Genomic DNA, 11,224 nt, shown 5'->3' with positions numbered 1-11,224 from the left:
GACAGACTGCACTCCTGTCCTCTCACCTCACAGACGCATTCTGGGTCCAGCCAAACTCTCCAGAAGCCGGAACTGTCCTCATCATTGTTGAGTCTGCTGCCCCTATACCATGTAATTATAGCTACAAGCTTCTTTTCCTACTGACTGTCAGTTCAAGTATCTAATGAATTCCAACCACCTGAGCCAGCTCTTGTTTAGCAGAGCAACCACTTCCCTCATGTCCCAAGGGAATCCTGGTTTGTTCAGCTCTTGGAAGCTATGGAGTTTTACCAGTCATTCCTGCATGTCAAGAATAGAAAGGGTGTGGAGTGAGGGAATGCGGGGTGTGAGAGGAGAAAAAGGGCGTCTCGTGATTGGTTAAAAGTTCAAGCACTGCCCCAGCTGTGTTCCTGCTTTTGATCTTTGGGAATTGGAATAATCCTTCCCTACTTGTCTCTTAGGGCTCCTTTTCACCTCTTTGTAAATACCGCACAGGGAAGTGATTTAGGCCTTTAGGAGCACAAGCCCATTGACTTTCAGTAAAAAGTAGGCTCCTAAGTAATTTTGGCAGCTTTGAAAATTGTCCCGCGGTCCTTACGATTGACCCCAGGTTGATCCTCCTGAGTCTTGGGAGGCAGTGCACATGCAGAGGAAATCTCCTATCAGTACAACTCTTAGGCTTGGCAGCATAGGAAGAAACCTCAACAGGATGTTAGCTTCCCGATCACCACCTTCCTAGCTGCCGCTCCGTTAAACTACTCGCTGCTGCTGTTGTACCTTAGAGGCAAAAAGGCTTTCCTGAAGTCCTAATAATTCTCTCTGGAAATCCTTTCAGAGCTTGCAGGCCCACACAGCATGTGCAAAGGGGATTGTGAGTGACAGGCCTGGCTGGAAGACCCAGGCTCACCCATTTCTACCTTCCTTGGATAGTCATTTTGCATATCTGTGCTCTTTATTTCACTCACTGCAGAGCTGTGCTCACTCATGGTGAACTTGGATGTGCTGGTGCTGTTTATAATGAAGCAGGATGAGAGTTCTGGTTTGTTTCAATGTATTTGCAAATTCTCATTCTAGTGACACTTATTACAGAAGCACCTGAAGACCCCTATGAGTATGTAAAGCTCCATATGAAGCAAGAGGTTCTGTCCTGAGGAGCTAACATTCAAGACAGTCAAAATGGGAAGCATGATTATCCCCATTAATTCTAAAAGGCACTCAGATCAGGAGTATGAGATTAATATAAGAACCTATCTCTACAGAATAGAAATTCTAGCATGACGCCTTCACTACAAGATCCTCCCTCCCTCTCTAACATCAGCTGAAACTTCCGCTTAGAGTCAAGTGTTCTGCGAAAAGAATAACTTAATTGTTAGTCCTGCTGCATATGAAGACTAAGCACACAAGAGCTTGCAAATAGAATCGACACAATATATATTACGTGTTTCAGTATATTTTATGTTGTGCTGCTGTCTCTTATGCAAAAACACTACATTATTCCACTGCAAATACTCCAAAGCCTGACATAAGAACGCTGTAGTATTCTGGACATACTGAAATATATATTATATATGTGCACACAAATTACGTATGTGTAGGCATATCACATGTTGTGGTCTAATTTCTTTCAATATTGCATAACTGCTTGGGGAAAAGTAGGTCAAAATAACAGTAAACCTCAATTGGAAAAAGGCTGCTATTCCCAGTAAGAATGTTATCCAAATTAATGAAAGGTTCATGCTGGATGAAAAATCAGATCCATCATCTTTTCCCTTCTTGAATAGGATCCACCTTTTTACTGCTTTCTTGTGCTCTCGAAGTGATATTAGGATATAGCGCATGTCACTTAGGGGAAATGCCATCTAAACCTCTAAATGCCAGAAGCTAGGATTGGACGCCAGGGGATGGATCACTCAAAATTGCCTCTCTGAAGCATCTGGTACTGGCCACTGTCAGAAGACCGGATAGTGGGCTAGATGGGCCATTGGTCTTACCCAATATGGCCATTCTGACATTCTTAGTGGATACTGCAGTGGGCTGGCAGTCAAATGACCTGGGGTCTGTTCCTGGTTCCGCTGCCGGGTGACCTTGGACAAATCTCTTTGCCTCAGTTTCCCTGTCGATAAAATGTGATTAATGATTCTGACCTCCTCTGTAAAGATCTACAGCTGGAAAGTGCTAGGTATTATTATATGGCTATAGCCGCTGCTGAGGATCCCAGTTTATTTTGCTTTCCAAACTATTGGCTTTCCTTGTCCTTTCTGCTCCTCTCTTGCTGAGCCCACACTTCGCCTCAGAGATGTGAGCCAGGCTACAGGGATGATGTATTCACTATCACACAGCAATAGCCTCATACTTGGAACTGTGTGCTCCTCCCAAGTCCTGCGCTGTCTTACTCAGTGACCAGTATATGATATAAACACAAGAGAGAAAGAAAAGAGAATGCCATTTCATCCTGCTCTGGGAGATGAGACCTGAGTTTCTACTTCTCTCTTCATCATAAGAACTCTCTCTTTCTATATGCTAAGTTGACAGACAATTAACAAGAAACTATATCCCTGACACGCACACAAGTTTACCAGCCACATGCAGGGATAGCTGGAACCAAAAGGAAACATGGCACTTTATTGCCCACAGCTCTTGGATCTGCATCAAAACTGTTTTTGAGGCCTTTCTGCTCTGACTTGCTTGAGAAAAGGCCAATATCCAAAGGTGAACTGTGCTGAGGAAGGAGAGCCCTGGCATGGGGGAGATTACATTCTGTCTTACACATCAGACATGAGGGGAATTGTTCTTCTCTTTTTGTGGTTGTTGTGTTGTATTTTTACATTTTTTTAAGGGAAGTTAATGCTGGTGAACAGTCCAAACTTGATAGGCCTGGAGGTTTAAACCCTTCTCTGTTTGTTCCCAGAATAGGTACAACATGAGCAGGGTTTGTGTATAACCCTCCCCAAACTATCCTGCCAATAGGCTTCAGCCCTAACTTGGAGGGACATCTCGACTAGGAATTATTCTCTGACTCATTTCATCCTTGGCTTTGCTGCTGAGACTGCCAGCAAGGGGCCCAGTCATGGTAGTGCTGGTTTTGTGATGTGCTTTCTAGAAACAGGCCTACAACTTGCCAAATAATTTCTCACTGGTAACCAAATTGCCTTCAGATGAGGACAACCTTTGGTTACTATTGGATCAGGGATTTCTTTGAACCAACATCCTAGATGTTACTAATGATACAGGTGGCATTAAAATGGGAGAAGGGATCAGCAGACAGAACGGACTTGGATGTAAATTAGAGGACCACCTCCATCAGGCTGTCTTCTTGCTTCTGCTAGCAGGGACTGAGCTCACCATTAGCAGTGATTTGATGTGAAGTTGGGTGCCCTTTGCAATTTTACCCATGTGCCTCAGATCTACCTATAAACTCACATACAACCTGCAGCACTCCATAGTGTTGGCAAGTCCATCTTCACCTCCTCCAAGAAGATTGTCTTGTCTCCATTAGTTTGTCAGTTCTGTGCTCACAACCCTTAGGGGACGAGTACGCTGCTGAAGCACGAGTGCCGCTGCTCAAGTGCGTCTGTAACTGAAAGAGCCACCATGGGGTAATTAATTCAGCCTAATTTATCATCTGCAATTACAAGTTCATTATTTACCGTTCGTTTCTGAATGTGTGTACAACCCAATGTTTATTAAGTATTGTTTGTGTTGGAAATCTCCCATGTGTGTCTAATTGCCCTCTAACGTATGGAGATGAATTCTCCTGAATCTCCCCAGAATGCATCTGAAGAACCAAATCAAGCTGAAACAGGGATTCTTGGGCTCAGATAGAAGCTGTTAATCTACCAATGATACTGATGTCTCAGCAGTAAAATCAAACCCTGGCAAGCCAGAAAGACTGGAGCAGAGAGGTCCCAAACGTGCTGTGGGCCAGTGGTCTTAACTAGCCCAGAAAACAGAGAAGAGCCGATAACCTCTCTCCTCTCAGAATAATCATGACTTTATTCTGCAGCACACACAGGTCTCTACTTTACCGATCTGACTATTAACCACGTCCTGCCCTATGTTCTGTAACATGAATGAACCCTCCTGGTACCTTCTTCCTTCAAACTCCAGTAGCTGACATGGACCTCTGTGGCTTCTCTACACATACTCCATGGCTCTGGGGATCTGCACATTCCACCCACCCCCTGCACTAACTTTCTCCCTCAGCTTGCAGCTACCAGCCATCTCAGCCAGCAATGACCTAATCAGCACTGGTCTTTAATTAACAGAAGAGGGCACTGTGAGGATATGGAATATGCCCTTCTGTAACTGGGTGTGTGAATTCTGGAGCTAACTCAGCACCTGGTCACTCAGGTCCTCTCCAGTGGTGGTTAAAGCACAATAGTGGTTAAGAAGCCCTGGAGTGGTTGTGGTCAGTGACTGAGGCTGGAAATAACTCTCAGGGGACCAACACCACCCATGACTTTCTGGGACCTTGTCCAGGATTAGCATCCCTCATCTGAGTGGGAAGTTGAAGAGGGAACTGGCGTGAGGTCAGGGAGAAATAGAAGAAATCCTTAAAAGGTGGGTAGAACAACAAAAGGAGCTGCAATGGCCCATGCAGCTCTTTCAAAAAGCAGAGCAACGGTCCAGGAGGGAGTGGCAAGCAGAGCAGGAGAAGGCTCTCCAGGAATTTACTAAGGAGCAGATGGCAGCACAACATCAGATGCTGTGGAATCCGATGTGTCCTGCGGCCAGGGGCAGCAGCAGAGCCCAGGGAATCTGGCTGTGTGAAATGGCTCTGACAGACAACTCTGAGGCCTTTCTCTGACCTTTTGAGAGGATGGTGCTAGGTTCTGGCTGGGATAAAGCATCATGGTCTTTGCGAATAGCTCCCTCTATGACAGACAAAGCCGAAGTGGGCCCATGTGTCCCTAAGTGCCAAGGAGTACAGTATAGCCAAGGCAGCCATCGTGGATAGAATGGGTCTGTTGTTGGAGTAATGCTGACAGAAATTTCGAGCTGTGAAATGGACAGAGGGAATATGGCCCAGAGCTTTCACGCACAGACTGTTGGGCTGGGCTGCCTGCTGGATGAGGCTGGAGGAAGAGATGGATGCGGTGAATTTAGAACAGTTTTTGCAAAGTTCCCCCAAGGAGACAAGCTTATGGGTGTGCCGGTACCAACCCACAACTTTGGACAATGCGGTGAAGCTCACCAAAGAGTTCTTGGAAACTGATTTACCCAGGAGAACAGTCTATCCCTTGTGCAGATAGGGAAGAAGACTGTAGATGCCCAAGGGGGGAAAGGGACCAAAAAAAGGTATGGCAGAGATGACCCGTGCCAGCTGATGCCAGCCCCAGTGTTACTGAGCATGCTTAGTACAAGCCAAGCAGCAAATCTGAGGAGGCATGTGACCCCAGATGTCCCCTCCATTCATCACCTCTGCTAAGGGGCCCTCCTCTTCTGCAAGCAGAGGGGTGTATTATCAATGCAGACAGCCAGTCCATAGAGAGAGACTGTCCATAGATGGATGGCTGTTGGCAGAATTTTGTGGATGGACTGGGATGCCCGGGGGAAACGAATGGCTACCCTTACTGTTAATGTTGGCAGGAAATGGGTGAAGGGTTAGTAGATTTGGTGGCTGGCTGTTCACTCATGCAGAGGGATGTTTTAAAACCCCATTGGATGATCGCCAGGAAGGGCATTAAAGTTAGAATGCCTACATGGGGAAAGGAGACACTGCCCATTAGTGAAAGTCCCCTTAGAGGTCAAAGGACTGTTTAAATGGAAACTGGTGGGGATGGCAAAGGCTTTGACCCATCCAGTCATGTTGGGATTTGACTGGAAACCCTTCCCCTGGAGTGAATGAGGAAATTCCAGGAGACTATGGGGTTAGTTAAGGTGTGGGGGGGAGGGGGTGATCAAAAAGAAAGAGAGATTACAAGCCAGGAAGTTCAGTAGGAGAAGAAGGAATCCTGGGCAGAGTTGGAGATGGTAGAGAAGGAAGGGAAAACAGGAAAAACGGGCTAGCTACTGAGACCTGTACCGATTTAGCCACCAAAGAAGGGGAGACCCATGTAGTCCCAAGAACAGACCAATATGAGAATCAGCCTTTAGACAAACAAGGGACAGAACAAAATATCCCGGAGAGTGAAAGGAATACAGAACCAGAAGTAGAACAGCGACAGGTTAAAGAACGAGGTCAGGTAATGGAAGATCCTGCCTAGCGCCCTCAGTGTGAGGATAGATGGGCCAAGACCGAATTGTGAGGCCGGCTCCTACCCACACATTGTTCTTTGTGTGGGTGGACATCAGAGAACACCCATCAAGGGGCCAGGAAGAGACCCAAAGGTGGGGTCCCACACAGAGCAAGGAATGATAAGAAGAGAAAAGCTCAGACCAAGAGAAAACAGCACGGAGAAAAGGAGACCCTGGCTGGGAAGAAGGCGGGGGGGGGGGCGGGGAAGGTGCATAACAGGAGGTGTGGACTCAGGAGCTAACTCAGCACCCTGTCACTTAAATCCCCTCCAGGTTATATCAACTGTTTGAAAGATTGGCATTTGGCAGAAGAGGCCAATTAAATGAATGGAGGTACAGCTAAGGGGCTAATTGGATGGAAGTATCCCCAGCAGCTAGGCCTATATAACCAAATGGAAGGAAGTTGTGGGAGGAAAGTTGGGAGCCTTAAGGAAAGCAGAAGTAGGCAGGACTACTCTCTCGGGGACGGATGAAGTACCAGAGCAGACCTTGTGATGCTTTGGAATTCCTCTCCTTCAGGGAGGTATTACTAATGGCTATTAGCCAGGATGGGTAAGGAGTGGTGTCCCTAGCCTCTGTTTGTCAGAGGGTGGAGATGGATGGCAGGAGAGAGATCATTGATCATACCTGTTAAGTTCACTCCCTCTGGGGCACCTGGCATTGGCCACTGTCGGTAGACAGGATACTGGGCTGGATGGACCTTTGGTCTGACCCAGTATGGCCATTCTTATGTTTTAGAATCTCTACTAGGATGGAAAATCCCCTCCTTTTCCCCCAGTGCACATTTTAAAATTAAATAATAGTTGATGGCTCCAAACTGCAGAGGACTGATGACTTTTTGTCAACATTTAACACACAACTTAGAATTGCTTTAAGGCAGAATTTTATTTGTAGCTGATAACTAGTATATTAGAGATTCTCAGTGTTGGGACCAAGAAGAGTCTCCTTCAACCCTGGTGTAGCTAAAACAACAGCCATTAAGTTGATCTTCACCCGTGCATCCCACATTGCTGCCTGCCCTGGAGCGGATCTGCATACAAACCTTTTTCTACTAGGAACACCGCAGACTAGATTCAGATGTCTGCTGAGAAGTAGGATGTTTTCAAATAGCCTCAGTGAACGATGTGTTTGTTCTTCATGGGATGTGGTGTTGGGGTTTTTTTCCTGGTTCTTTCCAGGGCTTGTCACTAGAAATCTTCGTGAAATTATACGCAGAAGGATCCGTTGATTCTGTGTGCAGGGAACAGCTACTTTTAAACCTATCCATAAATGTCTCCACCCTTATTTGTAAGGCATGATATTAGTCTATAAGCCAGCAGAGTCAAACCATGTGGACCAGCAGCAAAATTCTATCACAGAGAGCAGCTTTGTTCTCACTTGCTTATTGTCAGATGTTTGAGTTAAACAGGTGTGAGGGGAATTATTTTTTTTAAATGTTGCAACAAAAGTTTACTAGCCCTTTATAAACTAGTTTGCCAGCCTGCCTCTTCCACAGTTCCCAGGATAGCCTGCTCTCTGCTAACTTCAGTTCTGCTTCCATTTTAAAGGTAGGCTTGGAAAGACTAGATTTTTATCAGTAAATGTTGATAAATGTCAATTTCTCATCCATGCACAAACTGAGGAAAAATATTTCCATTGATAACAATAGAGAATTACAGATAGACAAGTAAGAAAAATGCTGTTTGAGAAGTTATTAGAGTTTGATTTAAGGATGTTTTTACGTTGTATATTTTGACATGTGGTGGTGACAACTTGTCTTTTACCAATTATAAAGCTTTAACTTTTTGAAATCAAAGTCTACTGTCATTAAATAATTGGCTGACCTGGCCTGTCTGAACCCCCACACCATAATTTCCTGCAATTGTGAAAATTGAAATTGATAAACAATGGGGGGGAAGCTTAAAAATTGATATCCCTTGAAATTTTTATATATATATATATATATAAAATCGAATTCTGACAAGCCTATTTATAGGGCTTAGCTTCTGAATGCATCATCAGTGTCAAAACGGCATTGTGAGGTTTCAGTCACACAGCAGAGTCCCTGCATATCTGAACTTGTGGCTGTCAGCTGGGAAAGAGGTATACTGTATGAAACCAAATTGGTGGCTTCCTCACCTTAGTCTCCTACCCTGTCTCTTGTCACCAGGGCCTCCCCATTGCCTGGCATCCAGCCTCCTCTTTCTCTCTCTCTCCCTGCTCCTGGCCTGCTGTCTCATTTCATTCTGTTGCTGAAGAGCATGCTTTCCCTGTGGACATCACTCAGAGTCTGCTCTGCCAGGAGACACAGTGTTCATAGCGCTCTCTCCCAGCTCAGAGATTTTCCCAGCATTCATTTCAGGGAGCAGTTCATTATTGAACGTCAGCCGAGGCTTTAACAAAAACAGATACTCTCCGCCTTGGAGAAGTCTGCACCTTTCGGTCTCCTGAGCCTCACCCTCTGACTTCCTCTTGCAGCCTTTTCACCTGGGCAACCAAGGTGAACAAGACATGGGCCATCATCAAGAAAGAGAGGGAGAGAATGCTGCTGTACCAGCTAATTCCCAGAAAGCAGAGTTCCCTCTTTGTTGTGTGATTATTACACTGAGCATGGGAAATGCTCTCCAGCCCTGCAGGATGCAGCAGTAGCTGCAGATAGGGTTTATTGCCATGAAATGCTAATATACTGTAAAGATTGAAACATAGTCTTTGCCATCTCTCCCTTTGCTTCTTCTTTCAGCTCTGATTGTGGCTTCCTTTTATTTTCGTGATCCCAGATTGTATCCCTACACCCTTGACTGGCCTGGCCTGGCAGCCTTCCTTTACACCTGTTTTAATTAAATCAGGAAAGATTTATAGGGTGCTGGGCTGGGTCAGGGGTCCCAGGCAGTTTTGATACTTATCTGATAAGTAGGATTCTAATTCAGATGCTGTGTTGGAAGCTGTCAGATATTGTGTAATAAATCCCAGGTGCTGCTCTTAGGGAAAGTGAAAATGTCATTTTTCTTTTGCCCGTTTTTTAAGGGGCTGTGGGGGGATTTTTTTTTTTTTGATCATAGATTATAAGGCCAGACAGACCTGTTGTGACCATCTAGTCTGACCTCCTCCATAACACAGGCCATAGGCCTTCCCTTAATGAGTTACTCTTAGAACTAGAGTGTATCTTTTAGAAAAAACATCCAATTTTGATTTTAAAATTGCCAGTGATTGAGAATCTGCCACAAACTTTGGTAAATTGCTCCAATGTTCCATGATACTACTGGAGTAGTATTCCAGGTGCTCCTTTCAAGCAGTTTTTGCCATGGTGATCTTTAACCAGCCTAATTCAATCGAGCTGGGAGTTATTGAGACACTGCTTATGATCAGGAGTTAGCAGAAATCATGGAATAACTTAACTGCTCAGTGTCAGAGAGAGATTGTACCCAGAAGGTAAAGTCTGGTTATACTATCTTCAGATCAAATTTGGTATATTGGGAAAATTTGAGATAATAAAAATTATTTCTATGAAAGAACTATCATTGAATTAGCACAGTGATTAGCAGGTGTCAGAAAAGCATTTCATGAAGGAGCCTGTAGTTTCTGTAGAGTTGCATCTCTGTATTTAATATGAGTGTGGCTGTTATTGCTCTATTTTATCCAAATTAGCTATGGCGAACAGCTAGGAAAAATTTGGGCAGTTGTTTATGGATGCTGTCTCCAAAAAAAATTATTTTTATAAACAAAATGTACGTAGGTTAGGAAATGACAGAATTAAGGTCGCACAACCTTATATTCTTGTTCTGTGTTTGTACAGCAGGCCCTACAATGATACAATAATTAATAATTATGGTAGTATTTAATTATGTGATCATATATTCATTCCCTGCCTAATTCCATGCACAGTGGGTGAGGTAGTTGTAGAATATTTTCTTTTATCCTTCTCATTGAATGCGTGGCTCCACACTGTATATGCTGTGCGCCATCTAAATCCTGCACTGAATACAGCTCTGTAAAGAGTACTATGTATCTGTTCCCTGAATGAGATAGGGGGACAAGTGGAAAAAATAGTGCCATTCAAGTCTTTATCATAACAAGGATCCAAGAAATATATTTTTTGCAGAAAAACACTGAATTTGTGGTTTTTTTAGAGAATGTTTAGTTTTTACAGTCTGAAAAAATAAAAACATATATACCGTAGAACCCCATTTATCTGCCCTCCATTATCCAGCTCTCCATATTAAACTGGCTCGGGCTGTCAGTTCCCTGTGGTGGGGCTCCCTATTGTGGCTAGGGAAACTAATGTTCAGTGTTTCATTTTAATTGTGGGAAAAATGTATTTTTTATGGTTTTTTTTTTTTTTTTAATCAGAGAGTGGTGGTGGTGGGGTTCATTACGGATAACTAGAATCCCTGATCATAATGCATAAGTACAAGGGGGCCAAATTAAGGTTGCTTGGGCATGCATCCCTCATAGCGATTGTCCTCTTCTGGGGGTAAGGGGAGGAAGCCACTATCATGCTAGCACGTGTTGCATAAAGCTTTTATCCTTTATGGTGGGCTACACCATCCTGCACCTTGACCTGACCTAACCTACCAGGTCTTTCTCTTGCACAATCAGGGGGGTGTATTTCCCCCACCCTGATCGGTGCAGGGCGAGCCTTGGCCTTGCACGGATCACTGGGGTAAATAACAGGTCTCAGAGTAGCAGCCGTGTTAGTCTGTATTCGCAAAAAGAAAAGGAGGCCTTGTGGCACCCTAGAGACGAACCAATTTATTTGAGCATCAGCTTTCACGAGCTGCAGCTCACTGGATCGGATGTACCTCACGAAAGCTGATGCTCAAATAAATTGGTTCGTCTCTAAGGTGCCCCAAGTCCTGCTTTTCTTTTTGGGGTAAATAGGGGCACAGCCAGAGGCAGCCCCTGGAGCCAGAGGCGTGGCCGCCCCTGCCCACTCCCTGGTCGGCTGGAATGTTTGTTAGGTAAACAGCCCATAGTAAGCGTTCTAGCGCCGCCCACTTCCCCGGCGGCCAATGAGAGCCCGGGAGCAGTT

The sequence above is a fragment of the Lepidochelys olivacea genome, assembly GCF_965140295.1.
Source record: "Lepidochelys olivacea isolate rLepOli2 genome assembly, chromosome: 20".
Classification (NCBI taxonomy): domain Eukaryota; kingdom Metazoa; phylum Chordata; order Testudines; family Cheloniidae; genus Lepidochelys; species Lepidochelys olivacea.
This window is presented reverse-complemented; position numbering follows the sequence as displayed.